Below are 24,645 nucleotides of genomic sequence, written 5' to 3' on the forward strand. Positions count from 1 at the left end.
ACAACATATTTCATGAGATATGTCATGATAACAAATCTGATTCTGATATTCTCGATCAGCAAGGTTTATGAGAACATTTTAAAACAAGTGATGAAAAGCTCTGTTCAGATGTAGGTTTAAAGGAGAGTCTTATGGGATCCCCATCTTCTGTAGGTGACAGGTGAAGCAAGGTGGGTGGGAAAGGTAAAGGAGGAATCTGACAGGACAGGAGAGTGGACCATGGGAGTAAGGGAAGGAGAAGGGACACCAGTGGGAGGTAACAGGCAGGTGAGGAGATGAGTTAAGAGGCCAGAGTGGGGAATAGAGAAGAGGGAAGCGGGGAGGGAAGAAAATTTGCCGGAAAGAGAAATCAATGTTCATGCCATCAGGTTGGAGGCTACCGAGACAGAATATAAGGTCATGATAAGTAGTGATCTGTCACCTTGACTTGTAAACTAAGTAACTATTTCTGACTTCCTGGGTATGTTCCACATCTGGAGGAGCCAAATTATGTGTCAGGCTTATTTATTGGTTGGGTTACTTTAGATCAAGCATCCTCATATCTGCTGAAGAGTTGTCAATAAGCATTCACAATGGAGTGATGAATTGATTATTAAAACAGATCATGGCATCCTCTGTTAAAGATCCCTACTACCCAGGACATAATACCATTAGACCATAAGACATAGAAGAAGAATTAGGCCATCTGGCCCATCGAGTCTGCTCCGCCATTCAATCTCCTCCTCAACCCCAGTTTCCGTCCTTCTCCCCGTAACCATTGATGCCATGTCCAAGCAAGAACCTATCAATCTCTACCTTAAATACAGCGAACGACCTGGCCTCCACAGCTGCATGTGGCAACAAATTCCACAAATTCACCACCCTTTGGCAAAAGAAATTTCTCCGCGTCTCTGTTTTGAAAGGGCACCCCTCTATCCAGAGGCTGTGCCCTCTTGTCCTAGACTCCCCCACCAAAGGAAACATACTTTCCACATCTACTCTGTCTAGGCCTTTCAACATTCAAAAGGTTTCAATGAGATCCCCCCCCCCATCCTTCTGAATTCCAGTGAGTACAGACCCAGAGCCGTCAAACGTTCCTTGTATGATAACACTTTCATTCCTGGAATCATCCTTGTAAACCTCCTCCGGACCCTCTCCAATACCAGACATCTCTTCTAAGATGAGAGGCCCTTCTTCTCATTGCTGCCATTAGAGAGGAGATACAGGAGCCTGAACACACACTCAAAATTTTAGAAAACAGCTTCTGAAACATCAGATTTCTGAATGGTTCATGAACTCATCATCACTACCTTGCTATTTCTGCATGGCTTTTGCACTGATCATTTAACTTTATAACTAAAATTAAATAATCTGAAGAAGGGTCTTGGCCTGAAACAGCAACTGTTTATACCTCTCCATGGATGCTACCTGACCTGCTGAGTTCCTCTGACATTTTGTGTCTGTGATGTTAGATGTGAATCTGGAATGCCTCTGATCGCTGATACTAAAAACTCTATACAGTGGATTCCATTTAACTGGGCCATCGGTTAATCAGGGCAGACTCTTATTTGGGACAACTCTTAAGAAGCAAAAACAAATTTAGAAAATAGCTGAGATTCCCTTCAGTTATTTAGAACACTATGCTACTTCATCAGGGCAGGAGACTTGCTGAACATTTCCTAACTAGCATCAATCATAAACATATCATTTGGCTGTTAGGCACTATACAACGCTAAGAGGGAACATTTTTAAATAGTGCCACTTAAGTGTTTGTGTTCAAAAAGCAGTGCTTTTTGTCATTAATAGTTGGTGAGTAACAAGCAGTGAGACAATACAGAACTGTTTGGCTCACTTCAGTTTCAAGCATTCAGGCTTGGGGATGCCAGAAACAGCCAGAAGTGAAAATGAAATGATTCCACTACTTCAACAAGTGGTGAAGAATTTGAAGGTACTCACAATCATCTTGAATGTTTCAATCAAAATGAAGGCTTGCAGAATGCAATCGTTGAAAGCATTGTCGGAAGGCAGTCCACTATCTGCACTCGGTGCCTGCACTGATTTTGTTCATTTACAGTCATCAAAATAATTTGTCAATGGGAATTCCTGCATCGATAGCTATTAGGAACTGATACACAGTTTTAAAGTTCTGTTGTAGCATTGGTAGTGTTCTAATATATTCTGTATTTTATTTAAATACATAATTTGCTAGTCAGTTAAACAGTAGTTTGTTTTTTATATAACATTTTAACTATTTCCATGAAACTTCTGCTAATTAGGGCAGCCACTTAATTGGGCCAAAATGTACTCGTCCCAAAATGTCCTGATTAACTGAAATCCATTGTACTGTCTTAAAAATTCCGGGACTTTAGACTTATATCTTGCCTCTGCAAATTAGCATGCAATCTGCGGAAAACTCTTCCATCAACAGGGAAGCAATTTGTCTTTTAAGTCTTCTGCATTATTTGTCATTTAATTTGCTGGTGATGCACTTTGTATGGTTTAAAATGATGACCATAAAGATGCTGGATTAGATAATTCCAATAGCAGATCAAATTAAACCATTAATTCCTAAATTATATTGTTTCTTGTTCATTTATGAAACATAAAGCTGTGATTGGTATGGAAGAATAATTTTGATGGACATCAGTGGATGATATTTGACAACAGTACGAAGGACAGTATAGCAGTTATTTATCTGTTTGTAATAAATAGCTATGAATTCGATGTACTGCCTCAAGGAAGCACGGAATGAACCTGGTTAATGCCACAGAATTAATGTGAGCTGGAACAGCAAAGCCTACAAAAAGTAATGGATACAACCTAGTCCATCACAGGAAAAGTCCCCTCCTCCCAACATTGAGCACATCTACAAGGAACGCTACCACAAGAAAGCAGCATCAGTCATCGAGGACCCCCACCATCCAGGCCATGTTCTCCTCTCACTGCTACCATCAGGAAGAAGGTACAGGAGCCTCAGGTCCCACACCACCAGGTTCAGGAACAATTATTACCCCTAAACCGCTCAACCACCAGAGAGGATAACTTCACTCAACTTCATTCGTCATAGGCTGAGCTATTCCCACAATCTATGGACTCACTTTCAAAGACTCTACAACTCATGTTCTTATTATTTATTAACCTATATAGTAATATGCTCTATACACATTTTGACGATAAACTTCTTTGATCTTTTGAACTTTGAATGAAAAAAAATGGCTGAAATAAAAGCAGAACATTCTGGAAATATTTAGCCATTTTTGTAGCAATGTGGGGCGTTAACCTTTCCCTTCCTCCACAGACGCTGCTTAAGCTGTTGAGTATTTCTAGCATCCCCTACTTTTATCTCAGATGAGCAGATTCTGCAGGTTTCTGGTTTGATCGTGCAGAGGCATCGACATTTGAGTTAAATAAAAAGAAACAGCTGTAGCAGGACTCATATTTTAACTCTAAGGCGCTATGTTCTGGAGAAAAATCATAAGAACAACTAGTAAGCTTGAAGAAAAAGTCCGAATAATTAAAAACACGAGAGGTTCTGTAATGCTGGAAATCCAGAGTAACACACACGAAGTGCTGGGGGAGCTCAGCAAGTCAGGCAGCATCTATGGAGAGGAATAAAGAGTCAACGTTTCAAGCTGTGCCCCTTCATCAGGACTGAAAAGGAACGGGGAAGGCACCAGATTAAAAAGGTGGCAGGATGGGAAGGGGTATAGCTTGAAGGTGATAGGTGAAGCAAGGTGGATGGGAGAGGTAAAAGGGGAGAGAGGAAGGAATCAGGCAGGGGAGGAGAGTAAGGAAAAGAGGAGGTAATAAGCAGGTGAGAAGAGGTAAGAGCCCAGAGTAGGGAATAGAAGAAGAGGGGGGAGGAGGGAATTTTTCTCCAACTAAGTCTGATCACTTGCAGAGGAGTTTTCCCAGGATGGTGGCTATATTTGAGAGCATGTCTTATGAGGATAGGTTGAAGGAGCTAGGGCTTTTCTCCTTGGAGAGAAGGAGAATGAGAGATGGCCTGATAAGAAGCATAGATCAAGTAGATAGCTTTTTTCCTTGGGCAAAAATGGCTAATACCAAGGGGGATCATTTTCAAGTGATTGGAGGAAAGTCCAGGGGGGATGCCAAAGGTAGGTTGTTTACATAGAGAGTTGTGGGTGCGTGGAACATGCAGGTAGGTGTGGTGGCGCTGACAGATACATTAGGGCCATTTAAGAAACTCTGAGATAGGCTCATGGATGATAGAAAAATGGAAAGCTATGTGGGAGGGAAGGAATAGACTGAAGGAATAGTAGGTTAAAAAGTTGGCACAACACTGAGACCCAAAAGGCCTGTGCTATACTGTGCTGTAATGTTCTATGTTCTATTTTAACATCAGAGGGTTTTCTTTGTAAGCAACGTCAATCCCTTGTTAGGGATCTATCTTTGAAAATTATGTGGTGCCGTTGAAAGAAGATGGTAAGTGGAATGTGAGTATGCATCGCACACAGCTGGAGCCAGTTTACAGGAAGGAAGCATTCTCAGGGATATACTTACACACCACATGAATGTGTTTTCAGCTTTGCAAGGATCTTGCATTTTATTCAGATTGGGCTAACTCCAGAACCATATTCCCAATTGCAGGTCTAATTCATTTACTGTCTTTTCAATATGACATATAAACAGACTGTTTTTGGTTGCTGCTTTGTTTTTCTGAAGAAGCTATTATTTTAGGTCAAAGTATTTCATTTGCCAAATATTTATCATAATAATCTGTTGTATTTTTTTTGTGGATCAACTAAAATACAAGGCCGAGACCCTTCATGATGGATGGAAAAGAAGGGGGAAGCTTCTTTTTCCTTCCTTTCCAGTCCTGATGAAGGGTCTCAGCCCAAAACGTAGACTATTCTTCCTTGTAGATGCTGCCTGACCTACTGAGTTCCTCTAGCGCTTTGTGAGTGCTAATTTTAGATTTTAAATCCTTCTGCTGCGCAGTTGAGTGGACTGCAATTCATTACTTAATATTTGAATTCAATGTTATATATCGATAGTTTTGTTTTATCATTGTGAATGTTTAAAGAGGGAGGAATTTATTTAGGAGTGAATTTATTTTATTGGAAGTCTCCAGATTTACGTACGTGAGTGACACATCACAAGCACATTCTGTATTCTGTATAAATCTATACATCTACAAGATGAGCAGCACACAAAATGCTGAAGGAACTCAGCAGGCCAGGTAGCAGCTATGGAAATGAATAAACAGTCGATGGTTCAAGTTAAGACCCTTCATTTTGTGCGCGTTGCTCCTCATTTCCAGCTTCTGAAGACTCTCTTGTGTTTACAGATTGTGTTTTATATTTACTCAAGCAAAATTGTTTTGTCTTTCTTCTTGAACCACACACACAAAATGCTGGAAGAGCTCAGCAGGTCAGTTAGCATCTCTGGAGGGGACTAAACAGTTAACGTTTCAGACCGAGACCCTTCATCAGGACTGGAAAGGAAAGGGGACTGGCTGAGTTCCTCCAGCATTTTGTGCGTTTTGCTTCAGAACTCCAGTATCTGTAGAACCTCTTGTATTTACGAACAAGATGAAGCCATGCCAAAAATTGTAAAATACTGAAACAATATCAGGGCACAAAATCCCACACTGAGCCTCATGTGCTGATATGGATCATGTACCATTCAATCCATTGTCCGAACGGAGAGAACATACAAAAAATGCTCTTTGTAAAGAAATGGTTATTTGTCAGTCCTTGTTTGTGTTTTATTTTGTAAATTTTACTGCATTTCTTTATTTTCTTGTAAATGCCTGTGAGAACATGATAGAAAAATTGTGAGTTATGTAGGAGAGTGGATGATGGGGTGGAGATACGTCTCTACCAAAGGAGGTGTAAGGTGCTCCTTCCTTCTGCTGGCCTGCAGGTCACCCTTGGGCAAGGTGTAACACCTGTGTAGCCCCCTGATCAGAGTCTCGAAAAGCCATGGGAGCAGGTGGTGGATGGTTGTATGAGCAGATGGTGTATATCACAAGTTCTGGTTATGTGATAACCGACGCCAGGCAGACAATGTCTGAAGAGTATTGATAGTGGCTGGGATCATCTGTCCTGTAAGGACACTGTCCAGAAGAAGGCAATGGCAAACCATTTCTGTAGAAAAATTGGCCAAGAACAATCATGGTTATGGAAAGACCATGATCGCTCTCGTCATACGACATAGCACGTAATGAATGAATGAAGGTAAGAGGAAAGTGTTCAAAGATCAAAGTAAACTTAGTGTCAAACTACATACATATACATCACCATATGCGCCTCTGAGATTTACAAAGAAACACAATACAATCTATGAAAAATAGTATGCAACAAGACGGACAGACAACCAATGTGCAAGAGGCAACAAACTGTACAAGTACAAAATGAAAATAAATAAATAAACACAAACATACATGAATGAATAAATATGCAAGCAACAAATATTGAGAACATAAGGTGAAGGGTCCTTGATAGTGAATCCATAGTTTGTGGGATCAGTGTTGAGGTGAGTGAAGTTGAGTGGAATTATCCACTCTGGTTCAGGAGGCTGATGCTTGAGGGGTGACAGCTGTTCCTTAACCAGCATTTTAGACCCTGAGGCTCCCGTGCCCCCTTCCTGATGACAGCAGCGAGAAGAGAGTCGAAGGGCCTGTAATGCTTTATGCTCTACTTTCTACATATATGTCCTTTGTTAATAGATTTTACTTTGAAGTTTGAACTTTGAATATTCTGGAATAGACGCATTTTCAATTGTTTTTCAGTGATTAATTGTGGGAGGTACTCAGCTGTGCTGCTTACCTACATTTTTAACGTCTAGAAGCGTTTGTGACTGAAGAGAATGAACGAAGCAGTTTCTCAGCATCTTTCCACATGATTGTCATGGTGCATTAAGTGTCGTCTGCTGTAGCTTGTATTCAGAGTAGTCAGATGAAATTCCCTCCTTCTGAAGCTTAGCAAAGTGTGGTAATGTTGCTAAGTGTTGTACAAAAATCCCTCTTTTGGTGCGTCCCTTGACTGCTCCAGGCAACGTTCTTATAAGCCAGACAAGGAAGAAGCACCAAAAAGCTGAAGAATATATGCTATGACAGGCTGAGAGACTCAACTTCACTGGTAAACCTTCCCTTGAAGACAGTCGCCTGTGGCAGTGACAATACCACACTTTGCTCAGCTTCAAAATGGGAAATTTTATCTGACGACTGAAATGAACGCAAGCCACAGTCAAAACCAGATAATGTACCATGACAATGCTGTCAGGGAAAAGCCTGCTTTCCCAATAATTCTTCCACATTTGAGACATTACTCCGAGCTGTCTGTAGATCAGAGGGATATCAAGCTGAAACAGGGAAAGATGCACTGACAGGGCAAAAAAGAAAAGCGCCTAACCGAGGCTGCACTCCAACGTTCTTTGATTAATAGAGGAAGAATAACAATGCTTAGATGAAGATAAATGAAATATGGTGCATTTAAAGGGTTCTGACCCATGCTGCAGTTTATGACTGGGAGAACATGGTGCTTAACAGCAGTGTGGCTCTCATCCTTCCCTCCAAAATGCAAACCTCAGTGAAATTACGATCCATTTTCTCACGTGCAAATGATATTCGTGGTCTGTTCCAAGAAGTGATGAGCTGTAATGCAAATGTAAAGAGTAGTAATAAATAATTGTAATTCTCAGTGCTTCCTAATCATCCGAATATAAGGAAACCATAAGACATAGAAGCAGAATAAGGCCATTTGGCCCATCGTGTCCTCTCTGCATTCCATCATGGCTGATTTGTTATCCCTCTCAACCCCTTTCTCCTGCCTTCTCTGTAATATTTGATGCCCTGACTAATCAAAAACCTATCAGCTTGCATTTTAAATAAGGAAACCTTATTGATAAGGATAAATTTCAAAATCAGAATCAGGTTTAATATCACCTGGTATATGCCATGAAATTTGTTGTTAGGCAAACAGCAGTACATTACAATACTTCAATACTTAATAACAAAAACTGTAAATTACAGTAAGAAGTATACACACACAAACACACACACACACACACACACACACACACACACACACACGGACACACATACACACATGTATATATAAAGACTAAATTAAATAGGTAGTGCAAAAAGAAAGAAGAGTAGTGAGGTAGTGTTCATGGGTTAAATGTCCTTTCATAAATCTGCTGGCAGAGGGGACAAAGTTGATCCTGAATCACTGAGTGAGTGCCTTCAGGCTTCTGTATTTCTTTCTGATGGTAGCAATGAGTAGAGGCCATTTCCTTGGTGATGGGGGTCCTTAATGTTGGATGCCATCTTTTTGAGGCATCACTCCTTGAAGATGTCCTGGAGGCCAGTGCCCATGATGAAGCTGACTAAGTTTACGACTTTCTGCAGCTTATTTTGATCTGTTGCAGTATCCCCCGCCCCCACCCCCCCACTCGCCCTGTACCAGGCAGTGATGCTGCCAGTTAGAACGCTCTCCATGGCACATCTGTGGAAATTTGCAAGTATCTTTGGTGACACACCAAAAGTCCTACAACTTCTAATGAAATATAGCCGCTGTTGTGTCTTCTTTGTTACTGCATTAATATGTTGGGCCCAGGATAGATCCTCAGAAAATTTGACACCAAGGAACTTGAAATTGCTCGCCCTCTCCACTTCTGATTCTGAATAAAAGGATACGAGATCGTGGGGAAACTGCTGGAGTCAGTTATCAAGGATGTGATAACAGCACATTTGGAAAGTGGTGAAATGATCGGACAAAGTCAGCATGGATTTGTGAAAGGAAAATCGTGTCTGACGAATCTCATAGAATTTTTTGAGGATGTAACTAGTAGAGTGGATAGGGGAGAACCAGTGGAAGTGGTATATTTGGATTTTCAGAAGGCTTTTGACAAGGTCCCACACAGGAGATTAGTGTGCAAACTTAAAGCACACGGTATTGGGGGTAAGGTATTGGTGTGGGTGGAGAGTTGGTTAGCAGACAGGAAGCAAAGAGTGGGAATAAACGGGACCTTTTCAGAATGGCAGGCGGTGACTAGTGGGGTACCGCAAGGCTCAGTGCTGGGACCCCAGTTGTTTACAATGTATATTAATGACTTGGATGAGGGAATTAAATGCAGCATCTCCAAGTTTGCGGATGACACGAAGCTGGGTGGCAGTGTTAGCTGTGAGGAGGATGCTAAGAGGGTGCAGGGTGACTTGGATAGGTTGGGTGAGTGGGCAAATTCATGGCAGATGCAATTTAATGTGGATAAATGTGAAGTTATCCACTTTGGTGGCAAAAATAGGAAAACAGATTATTATCTGAATGGTGGCCGATTAGGAAAAGGGGAGGTGCAACGTGACCTGGGTGTCATTATACACCAGTTATTGAAAGTGGGCATGCAGGTACAGCAGGCGGTGAAAAAGGCGAATGGTATGCTGGCATTTATACCGAGAGGATTCGAGTATAGGAGCAGGGAGGTACTACTGCAGTTGTACAAGGCCTTGATGAGACCGCACCTGGAGTATTGTGTGCAGTTTTGGTCCCCTAATCTGAGGAAAGACATCCTTGCCATAGAGGGAGTACAGAGAAGGTTCACCAGATTGATTCCTGGGATGGCAGGACTTTCATATGAAGAAAGAATGGATGAACTGGGCTTGTACTCGTTGGAATTTAGAAGATTGAGGGGGGATCTGATTGAAACTTATAAGATCCTAAAGGGATTGGACAGGCTAGATGCAGGAAGATTGTTCCCGATGTTGGGGAAGTCCAGAACGAGGGGTCACAGTTTGAGGATAGAGGGGAAGCCTTTTAGGACTGAGATTAGGAAAAACTTCTTCACACAGAGAGTGGTGAATCTGTGGAATTCTCTGCCACAGGAAACAGTTGAGGCCAGTTCATTGGCTATATTTAAGAGGGAGTTAGATATGGCCCTTGTGGCTACGGGGGTCAGGGGGTATGGAGGGAAGGCTGGGGCGGTGTTCTGAGTTGGATGATCAGCCATGATCATAATAAATGGCGGTGCAGGCTCGAAGGGCCGAATGGCCTACTCCTGCACCTATTTTCTATGTTTCTATGTTTCTATAAAGATAAAATATTTTACTTAATAAGTATATTTGCTTCAAATAGAGTTTATTTAATAGTTTTAATCTTCTATGAACTTGACGTATCTCAATTTGAATGTTTTGAATAGCTATGTTGATAATTAAGACATCTCCTCTGCTCCACGATACTCACTTTGGTGACCTGCAGAAGGACAAGATTTATTGCAATTGTGCTTGAAAGTGTTGAAATGCTTTAAAATGTTCTCCTCACCAGCCCATCACCTTCCTCTGGTGCCTCTCTTCCCTCCCTTTCTCCAACAGTCCAGTCTTCTCTCCTATCAGATTCCTTCTTCTTCAGCCCACCTATCCCCCTTAGTTCATTCCCACTCTCCTGCCCACCTAACTTCCCCCTCATCCAATCTCAGCTATCGCTTGCCAACTTGCACTCCTTCCCTTCCCTCCGCCTTCTTATTCTTGTTCTTGCACCTTCCTTTCCTGTCCCAATGAAGGGTTTTGACCTGAAACATTGACTATTTATTCTCCTCCATAGATGCTGTCTGACCTGCTGAGTTCCTCCAGCACTTTCTGTGTTTCACTTGGATTTCCAGTATCTGCAGATTTCCTTGTGTTTGTGATTTTTTTTTGTTTTGCTTTTGAACCATAATTGGAGGAAATGGATGAAAAGTCTTTCAAGCTCTTGTGCTCTATTGGTGAACTGCAATGAGGAAAATTCTCTGGAGTTGAAAACTTATAGAATTGACGTCAACATCCTATGGTTTACCTTTTTATTGGACTGGAGAGGGTCTAGTTACAGGCAAAGCTGTCATCCATTTAGTATGGTGACAAGCAGAATCTCTTTTTCATACAGAAAGTTGAAGTCTTTTGTGTTGTCTGCCACAGAAGAGTGAGGATGTTCAATCACTCTGTACATTCAATATCGAGTTGGATGGATTTTTGGCGTGTAAGTGCATCAGAAGGTTTGGACAGGAAATGGCCTTGAAGCAGGGGATTAGCAATAATTGACAAAAGGATCAGTCTTGTGTAGAACAGGATTTATTTCTGGTGAATGAATTCTCACTGTACACCTTTAAAAGTGATTTTTTTCTCTTATTAACTGTACTATTGATACATTTGGTAAAATGACATCCGAAAACCAAATTACAGTACAGGGAAAATGAACAAAGCAACGATTGTATTTATTTATTATTTTGAGACGCTGTGTGGAACAGTCCCTTCTGGCCTAATGAGGCACACTGCCCAGCAACCCACCGATTTAATTCTAGCCTAATCATGGAACAATTGACAATGAACGATTAACCTATTAATCCTACAGTTTTTGGACTAAGGGAGGAAATCGAAACACCTGAACAAAACCCACATGCTTGTGGGAAGGACACAGTTCTTCTTATAGATGAACCCTGAATTGAACTTCGAACTCCAACACTCCGAGCTGTAATAGCATCACGATAACCGCTACACTGCCATGGTGCCCTAATTCTGTAAATTCAAACTACAGTGGAAAAATGTGAAATAATTTATTAGTACAAATGGAAATGTTAGCTTTAACACTTGAACACAAGAAATTCTGAAGGGGTTGGAAATCCAGAGGAACACACACAAAATGCTGGAGGAACTCAGCAGGTCAGGTAGCATCTATGGAAATGAATGAACAGTCAACAATTATTCCCCTTCATAGATGCTGCCTGACTTGTTAAATTCCCCCAGAGATTTGTGTGTGTTACTCTGGATTTCCAACATCTGCAGAATCTCTTGTGTTTAGAACAGCAAGAAACAGGAAATATAAGGAAAAATTTTCATAGAATTCTCCAATCTGTTGATAGCGACCAGGATTTTGAGATGGTCACGTCACAAATTTAGCCCAATTTCTTTCATTGGATCCTCTCTCAATTGCATTAAATCCAGCTTATTCTTAAACTCCCTCCTCAGCTACATTCACATTTGATTGCAATTGTCATAAATCCTTCCCAAAATCATCATCACCCTCCTTTTGCTCCCAATTCTTAACCCATGTCCATTCGTCTTTTTTCCTCCTTTGAACCTTTCCAGATGTCAGCACATCCTTTCTTATATAAGGGGTCCAAAAACTGTTCACAATATTCCAAATGAGGCCTCAGCAGTGCTTTATAAAGCCTCACCATTACAGATTTGCTTTTATATTCTAGTCTTCTTGAAAAGAATGCTAACATCGCTTTTGCCTTCCTCACTACCAACTCAACCTGCAAATTAACCTTTAGGAATACTGCACAAGGGTTCCCAAGTCCCTTTGCACCTCAGATTTTTGAATTTTCTCTCCATTTAGAATGTAGTCTACTCTTTTAATTCTTCTACTAAAGTACATGACCATTCACTTCCTGACACTGTATTCCATCCGCCACTTCTTTGTCAATTCTCCTAATCTGTCTAAGTTCTTCTGTAACCTTTCTGCTTCCACAAGACTACCTGCTCCTCCACCTATCTTTGTATCATCTGCAAACTTGGCCACAAAGTCATCAATTGCATCAGCCAAATTATTGACATATAATGTAAAAAGAAGTGTTCCCATCACTAACCCCTGTGGAACACCACTAGTCACTGGCAGCCAAAGAGGAAAAGCTCCCTTTATTGCTACTCTTTGCCTTCTGCCAATAAGCCACTGCTCTATCCATGCTAGTATCTTTCCTGTCATACCATGGTCCATTAACTTGTTAAGCAGCCTCATGTGTGGCACCTTGTCAAAAGCCTTCTGACAATGCAAGTACACAACATCCACCTACTCTCTTTTGTCTAACCTGCTTGTTATTTCTTCAAAGAGATCCAACAGATTTGTCAGGCAAGATTTTCCCTTACTGACTTGAGTCTTGTGTGGCAGCAGTACAGTGTGTGAGTTAAAAATTACCATAAGCTGCAGAAAAAAGCATAGTGCAAAGCATGGTAGTGTTCATAGGTTCTTGGACTACTCAGAATGTCAGGATGATAGAAGAGAAGAAACTGTTCCTGAGACATTGAGTGTGTGTCTTCAGGCTGATGTATCTTTCCCTGATGGTTGCAATGAGGAGATGTCATACTCCATCTCCCCCTATCTTTCGTTCATTGCTTGACCTCCTTCTCCACAACTTAATGTCTCCCCCTTCCTCCCATTTCCACACATCCCATCATGTTCTTGATTGTAGGACATTCTGCTTTTCTTGTTGGTTCTTCAGATGACCTATGACTAAAGTCAATATTCTCTGCACGATGCTGTGAAAAATAAAGGAAATTTTTTTTTTTTCAGTTCAATGGACCCCAAAACCTTTTGGGAAACACAGTGGAACAACTAGTAGAATTACCACCCATACCATCCGAAACCCAGATTCATAACTGACCATGACACGATAAGACCAGAAAACTCAAGGGCAGAATTAGCCCTTTCAGCCCAAAGTCTAATCCACCATTCCATAATTGCTGATTTATTATCCCTCTTAACCCCACTCTCCTACCTTCTCCCTGTAACCCTTGACACCCTGACCACTCAAAATCCTCTCAACTTCTGCTTTAAATATACTCAATGACTTGGCCTCCACAGCCATCTGTGACAATGACCCTCTGGCTAATTCACTATCCTCTCCATGGTCACTCTGTCTAAGCCTTTCAATATTTGATAGGTTTCAATGAAATCCACATCTTGACCCTCCTCACCAGCAAGTACAGGTTCAGAGCCTTCAAATGTTCCTCATACTTTAACCCCATTCATTGCTGGGATCATTCTTGTAAACCTCCTCTGGGCACACTCCAATGCCAGCACATCTTTTCTTAAACACAAGGAAATCTGCAGATGCTGGAATTTCAAGCAACACACATAAAAATTGCTGGTGAACGCAGCAGGCCAGGCAGCATCTATAGGAAGGGGTGCAGTCGACGTGTTGGGCCGAGACCCTATGCGCAAAACTGCTCACAATACTCTAAATGCTGAGCGTGGGTGTTCCTTGTGTGGAATTTGCAATTTCTCTCTGTGATTTCCTCCACACGTTCCAGTTTACATAGAACATAGAACATAGAATAGTACAGCACATTCCAGGCCCTTTGGCCCACAATGTTGTGCCGACCCTCAAACCCTGCCTCCCATATAACACCCCAACTTAAATTCCTCCATATACCTGTCTAGTAGTCTCTTAAGCTTCACAAATGTATCTGCCTCCACCACTGACTCAGGCAGAGCATTCCACGCATCAACCACTCTCTGAGTAAAAAACCTTCCTCTAATATCCCCCTTGAACTTCCCACCCCTTACCTTAAAGCCATGTCCTCTTGTATTGAGCAGTGGTGCCCTGGGGAAGAGGCGCTGGCTATCCACTCTATCTATTCCTCTTATTATCTTGTGCACCTCTATCATGTCTCCTCTCATCCTCCTTCTCTCCAAAAAGTAAAGCCCTAGCTCCCTTAGGTTACATCCTCACTACTCTGGATAATTTTGAAAACGTCGGTTTCGAGTGAAAATGATAGGCGTCCACACTAAGCGTTTTTCAAAATATCTCTGTCCACATTAGACAGATGTTTGGGTGAATCTCCTCCTACTGGGCATGCGCAGGACACAGAAAACAAGCGAAGAGGAAACGATATACTTGGTGCGTATTTGTCCAGTTACAGAGTAGAAAAACTTAAAAGGAATTGCTCTTGGCTCTCGCACAGGAGGACTTAAAATTATAAAAAAAACAAATGCTGGAGCGTATGGAGGCAACCGACAGGGAGTTCACGGACAGTATGACCCGGCTGATGACAAACATTGAAAAACTGACTAACTCTGTTGCATTAATAAAGCACCTTGTTAAATATATAAAACACGTCTGCATCAGTGTTATCCTGTATTTCCATACAATGTTACATTAGGCTGTTACACATCTATTGTCAGAGAAGTACTTGCATAAGTAGGTAAACCACCTTCATACAAGCAAGGACAGAAAACAGGGCAAAGTGAGTATACTTATTTATTCAGTAAGCTATGGGTCAAAGTATTTGGTGAGTACATTTCTAGCTCTTCCGGCTTCAGTCTCGTTACCGTCTGTTCTGAAATTGTTAGGTTCTGCGAAGCGCAGAGTCAAATATCGCTGTGACGATTGTACGCTCTAGTATCAATTCTTTGGTGACAATAAAATAGTAATAATAATAAGAAGAAGAATAAGAAGAAAACAATGAAATCCCGCGCTGTCACCATCTGTTGCGGCACGTCATGACAGCGGTTTTAAAAAGCTCCGGTTACCCGGTACATACTGCAACGAATATTAGGCGTTTTCAGATTTATTCACTCTGGAGACCGTTTCTGAAAATCTCCATTTTCGAGGGCTGAAAACGTCGTTTCAGTGTGGATGGAAGGTCAAAATGAAGAGAAAAAGCTTTGTTTTCAAAATTATACGGCGTAGTGTGGACGTAGCCTTATTCTCTGATCATAATGTATACTCTCTAAAACAGGCAGCATCCTGGTAAATTCTTGTTTCCTAATACATCCCGAAGACTGTGTGAATCGGCAGTTAACTTGTATTGACAATTGCCCCTATTGTGTAGGTGAGGGCGTAGTGCTTGGGGGTGGTTGTTGGGAATGTGTGAAGAGTAAAAAACATTAGTGTAGAAAATAGTGCATGTGGATGTGTGATGGTCGACATGGGTTTCGAAGTCCGAAGAGCCTGCTTCTAGTGCGGTAACTCTCCATGAACCTCTACCGTTTGAAACTGGCTGGGTTACCTGCAAGGCATTTGAAGCAGCTTTTTCTTTCTATCAATCTAAGCAGAGAGGATACATTGTGTATTATTACAAACTATAGGACAGAGGAGCAGAATTAGGCCATTCGCCCTTTTGAGTTTATTCCATAGATTGTTGGTATAGATTATTTGTAGAGAGATTGCAGACTGTTGCAAGAAACATAAGGTTGTGATAGCAGGTGATTTTAACTCTCCACATACTGACTGAGACTCCCATACTGTAAAAGGATTAGATGGGATAGAGTTTGTCAAACGTGTTCAGAGAAGTTTCCTTACTCAGTACATAGAAGTCCCAACGAGAGAGTGTGTGATACTTGATCTGCTATTAGGGAATGAGACAGGGTAGGTGACAAATGTTTGTGGTAGGGAATACTTTGCACCTAGTGATCATAATGACATTAGTTCCAAAGTAATTATGGAAAAGGACAGGTCTGGTCCTCAGTTTGAGATCCTAAATTGGTGAAAGGCCCAGAAAGGATCTGGCAAGTGTGGATTGGGACAGGCTGCTTTCTGGCAAAGGTGTACCTGGTAAGTGGAAAGCACTCAAAAGTGAAATTTTGAGAGTATAAAGCTTGTATGCGCCTGTCAGAATAAAAGGCAAGGATAACAGTTTTCGGGAATCTTGGTTCTTGAGAGATATTGAGGCTCTGGTTAAGAAAGAAAAATGTGGTGCATAGCAAGTGCTGGCAGGTAGGAGCAAGTGAGGTACTTGATGAGTGCACGAAATGCAAGAGAACTCTTAAGAAAGAAATCAGGAGGGATAAAAAAAAGCGTGAGGTTGCCCCAGCAGACAAGGTGAAGGAGAATCCTAAGGGATTTTACAGATACACTAAAAGCAAAAGGATTGCAAGGAACAAAATTGGTCCTCTGGAGGATCAGTAATCTATGCATGGAGCCAAAAGAGATTGTAGAGACTGAAATATATTTTTTTATCTGTATTTATTCAGAAGATGGACTCAGAGTCCATAGAAGTGAGGCAGTGCAGTAGCAAGGTCATGGACCCTATACAGATTACAGAGAAGGAGGTGTTTTGCTGTCCTGAGGTAAATCAGGGTGGATAAATCCCTAGGGCCTGACATGGTGTTCCCTTGGATATGGAGGGAGGTGAGTGCAGAAATTGCAGGGGCCCTAGCAGAGATATTAAGATCATCTTCAGTGACAACTCAGGTGCTGAGGATTGGAGGATATCAAATGTTGTTCCACTGTTTAAGGAAGGCTCTAAAAATAAACCAGGAAATTATAGGTCGGTGACCCTGAAAACAGTAGTAAGAATGTCTTTGGAAGGCATTCTAATGGACTGGATAATTAGTATTTTGATAGACAGGGACTGATAGGGTAGTCAGCATGGCTTCGTGCATGGTCAGTCATGTCCAAACAATCTTATAGAGTTTTTTGAGGAAGTTACGAGGAAAGTGGATGAAGGTAAGGCAGTGGATGTTGTCTACATAGACGTCAGCAAGGGACTTGACAAGGCCCCGCATAGATGTTTGGTCAAGGAAGTTCAGTCACTTGTCATTAAAGATGAGGTAGTAAATTTGACTAGACATTGGCTTTGAGGGAGAAGCCAGACAGTTGCCTCTCTCACTGGACGCCTGTGACTAGTGGAGCACAGGGATTGGTGCTGGGTCCATTGTTTGTCATCTATATCAATGATCTGGGATGATAATGTGGTTAACTAGATCAGGAAATTTGCAGGTAACACCAAGACTGAGGGTGCAGTGGACAGTGAGGAAGACAATCTCAAAGCTTGCAGTAGGATCTGGACCAGCTGGAAAAATGGGCTGAAAAATAGCAGATGGAATTTAATGCAGACAAGTGTGAGATGTTACATTTTGGCAGGACCAACCAGGGTAGGTCTTAACACAGTGAGTGGTAGGGCTTTGAGAAGTGAGGTAGAACAAAGGGATCTGAGAATAGCAGTCCACAATTGATAGCCTCATCACAGGTAGATAAGTTTGTAAAGAAAGCTTATGGGCCTTCATAAATCAAAAGTACTGAGTACAGGAGATGGGACGTTATGTTGACATTGTGCAAAACGTTGGTGAGGCCTAATTTGGAGTATTCCCATCCCATGATCCTCTCCCTTCTCCAGTCTGGTATCCCTTTTGCCAATCAATTTTCCAGCTCTTAGATCCACCCCTCCCTCTCCTGTCTTCTCCTATCATTTTGGATCTTCCCCTCCCCCTCCCACTTTCAAATCTCTTTCTATCTCTTCTTTCAGTTAGTCCTGACGAAGGGTCCCGGCCCGAAACGTCGACTGTACCTCTTCCTATAGATGCTGCCTGGCCTGTTGCATTCCATCAGCATTTTGAGTGTGTGTGTTGCTTGAATTTCCAGCATCCACAGATTTTCTCGTGTTGGAGTATTGTATGCAGTTTTGATCACCTACGTACAGAAATGATAAATAAGATTGAAAGAGTACATAGAAAATTTACAAGGATATTGCTAGTACTTGAGGACCTGAGTTATAAGGAAAGATTGAATAGGTTAGGACTTTATTCCTTGGAACGTAGAAGATTGAGAGGAGATTTGATAGAAGTATACAAAATTATAAGGGGACATAGATAGGGTAAATACAAGCAGGCTTTTTCCACTGAGGTTGGGTACGACTACAACTAGAAATCATGGATTAAGGGTGAAAGGTGAAATGTTTAAGGGGAACATGAGGGGGATCTTCTTCACTCAGAGGGTGATGAGAGTGGATACATTGTACTCAATTAATTATTAGTGAAAACAGTTATTTACCAACATTGACCATTTCTCAATGAGAATGAATGTTGCAAAATGAACATTTGTTTGAAAGCAGATTGGACATTTGTTAAACCTCCCCTGTGGCCAAGTGATGTTTCACAGATTTGGTAGGATTGTTACTCATTAAAACCAACTCCTCTGGGTCCACCTTCAGTTCATTTGCTCAGATTATGCTTTTTATTATTCTCCTTATTACTGTTCTGATCTTATCATGCACTCTCTACATTTCCTACAGCAACAAATACCAGTACTTTCTCCCTCTCCCTCCCATCCTCTCTCTCTCCCCCCTTTCTTTCTTTCTCTCTCTTATTCTCTCTCCTTTTTTCTTTTCTCTCTCTCCCTTTCTTTCTCCCTTACTCTCTCTCTCACCCTTTCTCTTCCTCTCCATCTCTCTACCTCTTTCCCTTTCATATTCTCTCCTCTCTCTCTCACTTTCATTTGTTTCTCTCTCTTTTCCGTGCTTTCTCTTGCTTTCTTTCTCTCTCTCTGTCTCTATCTCTCTTTTCTCGCTCCCCTTCTTTCTCTTTTCTCTTGCTCCTTTCTCTCTCCCTTCTCTCGCTCTCTTTCCCTTTCTCTCTCCCTCTCTCTCTCCCTCTCTTTCTTCCTCTCTCTTTCTGACTCTCCTCTTTTCATTCTCTCTCAATCACTCCCCTGCTTCTCTTATATTGGGTAAAGTGTCTTCTGTACTTATTTAATGCAATGTGGCCAGCTCTCCATTTAAACAAGCGGCACTGTATTATTATTGACAACCAAATTTGGCTCCTCTGCATGTGTCTGTTCCCTCATTTGGAGGATCATTGTATTGAACATGAAAGCTAAATTGAGCTAATGAGCCTCTAAACTTTAACAAACTCATTTCAGTTACAGTGCTGCATCCTGCAGGCATTTTATGACCTTTTGGACTCAATATTGTGTTCAATAAATTCAGATAATGAGCATTTCTTTCATCGTTTGTTTTTATTTTGGAGTTTCAGATAATGATTCTGCTACACCCATTTGTACTTCCTGCAGATGTAGAACATAAAACATAGAACATGATGGCACTTTACAGACCCTTTGCCCGGCGATGCTGTACTGATCTCTTAACCTACTCTAAGATCTGTTTAATCTTCCTCTCCCACTCAGCCCTCCTCTTCTCTATCATTTATGTACTTATCTAATAGTTTCTTAAATGTTGCTAATGCAACTACCTGTTCCGCCACCCTTGGCGGGGTGTTCCATGCACTTAACACCCCCCAAACAAAGAATTTGCCTCTGCTAACCCCCTATACATTCATCCAATCACCTTAAAATTATTCCCCCTCAGAATGTTTTTTCCCTTTCACTATACAAAATTCAGACCAAATGCAATAAGAGAACACATTTCACGAGTGCTGTCACAAAAAAGCAGCATCCATCATCAAGAACTCTACCATCCAAGTCATGCTCTCTTGCTGCTGCCATCAGGAAGAAGGTACAGGAGCTTCAGGGCCTACACCACCAGGTTCAGTAACAGTTATTATCCCTCAACCATTAGGATTCTGAACCAATGGGGATAACCTCACTCGCCTCCACTCCGACTGAACTGATTCCTCAACTAATGCACTCACTTTCAAAGACTCCACATCTCATGTTCACAGTATTATTTATTTATTTTTATTATTATTTTTTGCACAGTTTGTCTCCTTTTGCCCACTGGTTGTTTGTCAGTGTGTAGTTTTTCATTGATTCTATAGTATTTCTTTGTTCTACTATGAATCCCTGTAAGAGAATGAATATCAGAGTTATATACGGTGACATATACATACTTTGATAACAAAATCACTTGGAACTTTGAAATGTATTGAAACCATCACATTATCACTTGGCAAAGCCGAAGACCTACATGGCAAAGGTATAAGCTGGAGCAGGGAGGGAGAGCAGACGAGGTCATACCAATAGATGCTGAGGATGGGGAGGGATTGCAAAGGGATGGCCAGACCAATGAATGCAAGTTGGGCCCAGGAGAGAGTTCCTTTCCCCTCCAAACCAGCAGCAATCCTCACAGAATATTTCTTTGAAAATATGTATGTTGCTCTTATCTGACCAGTTCCGTGATCCTCTTTATACATTGCTGTTGATTTTGGTACTGCATAAACCTTTCGACACCAGGAGTTAAATTTGTATTCAGCTGATGTAGACGACAGTTTTGAGAGCTATCGTGCGCTCTTTGAATGTAGAGAACCCGTCTAACCTTGAACTTCACTACTTCCATCAGATTCATGAATGGACAATGAAGCCATGAACACTTCCTCAGTAATTTTTCACTCTCGTTTAGAATTAGTTACTTGACTTATTTATTAATCTATATATGTGTGTGTTTATATAGTTTTTTATTATTATTTCATGTTGTACTGCTGCAAAACAACAAACTTCAGGACATATGCCAGTGATATTATACCTGATTCTGATTCTGATTCTAAAATCAGAAATGGGGCAGGTGCAAGGAGGAGGTCGTGCTTTAGGAAGGGTAAGTCAAAGGGAACACACACCCCAGTCCTCATCGAGGGGTCAGCGTGGAAACAGTGAGCAGTCTCATGTTCCTGGGTGTCAACATCTTTGAAGATATATTGCGGACCCGACATACTGATGCAATTACAAAGAAGGCATGACGGAAGCTATATTTCATTCGGAGTTTGAGGAAGTGCAGTATGTCAGCAAGGGCTCTAGCAAATATTTACGGATGTAGACAGCATTCTGATGGCTTGCATCACCATCTGGCATGCAAGCTGGCATTGGCAAAGGTCGCAGAAGGTAGCAAACCCAGCCTTCTCCATCATGTACACTAGCCTCCCCAGCATCCAAGACACCTCCAAAAGAATGCATCCATCACTATGGATCCTCACTATCCAGGACATGTCCTCTTCTCATTACTACCATCAGGGAGGAGGTACAGGAGACCAAAGACCCACTTTCCATATTTTAGGAACAGCTTCTTCCCCTTCACCATCTGATTTCTGAATGGTCCATGAACCCATGAACACTACCCAAATATTTTGCTTTCTTTTTGCACTATTTATTTATTTTTAAAAATTTCTTATTGCAACTTATGGTAATAATTTTTATATGTATTGCACTGTACAGATGCCGCGAAATGACATATTTCACAACAGTGATAACAAACCTGATTCTGGTTCTGATTCTGATTCTGATTCTGGTTCTGATTCCCATGCTGATTCTGACTTTGTTTCTGATTCTGATTCTGATTCTGATTCTGATTCTGGTTCTGGTTCTGGTTCTGATTCTGATTCTGTTTCTGATTGTAGTTCTGATTCTGGTTCTGATTCCCATGCTGATTCTGACTTTGTTTTGTTTCTGATTCTGATTCTGATTCTGATTCTGATTCTGATTCTGGTTCTGGTTCTGGTTCTGATTCTGATTCTGTTTCTGATTGTAGTTCTGGTTCTGGTTCTGGTTCTGATTCTGATTCTGATTCTGTTTCTGATTGTAGTTCTGATTCCTATTCTGATTCTGACTTTGTTTTGTTTCTGGTTCTGGTTCTGATTCCCATTCTGATTTTGGTTCTGAATCTGTTTCTGAGACCACCCCAACACCATTAAAACAACTCTCATTTTAAGTCTCAAAAGATGCAAAAACTGAAACACTTTGTACAAAGTCAACGACGACAGGTGGAAACTGCAAAGGCATATTGAACTTCTCTGCCAAAAAAATGGTAAGTATTGTGTTGATTTTAGATAGCTAGATTTAAAGAAAAGCCATTCTCCTGTCTCCTGAAAAAATATTATTCCATTTCCACAGTTTCTTCGTCTCTGCTGCATCTGTTTCCAGAATATGGCTTTCCTTTTGAGGACATCAGAGATGTCTTCCTTCTTCAAAGAACGGATTTTCCCTTCCTCCACCAATGATGCTACACTCACCTGCATCTCCTCCATTTCCCAAACATCTGCACTCATCCCTTCTTCCCTCTGCCTTAACAGTGATAGAGTTCGTCTTGTCCTTATCTACCCGGTCCATGAGACTCCACATCCAACACATCAATCTCCATAATTTCTGCCATCTCTAATGGGATCCTATTACTAAACGCATATTTAATTCCAACACCCCCCCCCCCCACCGCCTGCTGCTTTCTACAGGGATGTTCCCTCTGTGATTCCCTTGTCCATTTGTTCCTCTCAACTAATCTAATCTCCGTCCAAGCACTTATCTCTACAAGTGCTACACCTGCCCATTCACCTTCTCCCTCACCTCCATTCAGGGCCCCAAACAGTCCTTCCAGGTAAAGAAAAACTTCACCTGCGAATCTGCGGGGGTCATCTATTGTGTCCGGTGCTCCTGATGCGACCTTCTGGTGATGCCCCATCATAAACTGGGGGTCTGCTTCGTCAAGCACCACTGCTGCATTCACCTAAAGTGAAAATTCCTGGTGGGCCAAACATCTTAATTCTGATTTCCATTCCTGTTCTGACATGTTAGTCCATAGCCTCCTCATGTGCCACAATGAGGTTACCTTCAGGGTAGAGGAGCAACAAATTATAACCTGCAACCTGATGGCAAAAATATAAATTTCTTTTTTCTTTTGTTTTTCCTTGCCCCCCCCCACCCCTTCTATTCCTCATTCTGGCCTCTTCCCTATTCTCACCTGCCTAACACCTCACCCTGGGTCCCCACCTCTTTCCCTTTCTCCATTGGTCCTCTCTCCTCTCCTATCAGCTTGCTTTCTTTCCAGCCCTTTACCTTTCCCACTCACCTGGCTTCACCTCTCACCTTCCAGCTGTCCTCCACAGCCTCCTGCCACCTTCTTATTCTGGCATCTTCACCCTTCCTTTCCAGTCCTGATGAAGGGACTCGGCCCAAATCATCGACTGTTTATTTATTTCCATAGGTGCTGCCTGCCCTGCTGAGTTCCTCCAGAATTTTGTGTGTGTCGCTCTGGATGTCCAGCATCTGCAGAATCTCTTGTGTTTAAATCATTTTAATGCTGGCTGAAGTGCATGAAGAGCAATGAGAGTGTCATCAAAGGCCCGAGTGTGAGGAAAGAAGAATGAATTGAGGATTTTTGACTTGGAGTGAAATTGTCTTCAGAGTCTTGAGAATGAAAGAATGAAACAGTTAAATTCAGATTAGTACTTTAAATTGAGTTGCAGGAGGAGAATGAAATCAATTGATCTGTGGATTAACAATTCAAAGCCTTTGCAATCAATTAAGGAACACTGAAGTGGGAGAATTTTTACGAAGTTACAGAATACATAAATTAAGTTTGGACAAAATGATTGCATATACCTCATAGCTGCAAGAGATATGCCACAATGAAGTTTACACCGTAACTTGGTTTGGAACATGCCAACTGTTGTGTGTGATGGTTGTGCACACTGCTAAATGATGGATCAAGAGCAAGGTGGTAGAATGGTAAAGTGTGATGCAGATGTAAAAAATGTTACGGATGGTGTTTGATGTTTTAAAAAAAGTCTAACTTAATTACTTGACCTTTCTAAATATCTGAAAACCCTTTGTATTAATGAGACAAAGTCTAAAAAACTCTTGATTTCACAGTCAAACTTCTATCCCAATTTCAAGATAACAACAAAATCAGAAACAACTATATGATTGACTGGCAACTTGTTAATGATCCTTTCCTTTCTTTTAGAATATTGTAGCAAAAGTTGAAAACAGGTACTAATTGTTTGACTACAAAAGCAGAAGGATATTGCATATGGCTGTCACATGTTGAAAATAGATTTTTAAAGTGCTGGGTTAAATCAACAAAGTTGTAAAAATTCTTCTGAGCTTTTATCAATGCAGTATTGTTGGAGGTGAGGTGAAAGCCCTGTTCGGACACCTAACTGGGATTTTTTTTTGTTACACTTGTGGCAAAGTTCATCCAGACTCCTCATTTGTTGGCGTCAGCGAGTCCTGGGTTGATATTGAAGATCAAAGCCCGACTGTCAATCAGGAGCCTGGAAGATGAGGCCCAATGGACAGAGCCCAAGACTGTGAATCTCTGCGAGTCCACTGGAGGAGTCGTAGGTCCATTGTCTGTGAATCCCCCAGTCCAGTGAAGGTTGAAGAAGACAGCTTGTCCTGGGGTTAAAGGATTTTGTATGTTGAGAGGAACGGAGGCTTGTTTTGCGCTTGTTGCTTTGTCACTTGGTATGTTCTGTTTTGTTGTGTTCTATGTTGCTCTGCCAAGCATTG

The sequence above is a fragment of the Mobula birostris genome, chromosome 2 (assembly GCF_030028105.1).
Source record: "Mobula birostris isolate sMobBir1 chromosome 2, sMobBir1.hap1, whole genome shotgun sequence".
Taxonomy (NCBI): Eukaryota; Metazoa; Chordata; class Chondrichthyes; order Myliobatiformes; family Myliobatidae; genus Mobula; species Mobula birostris.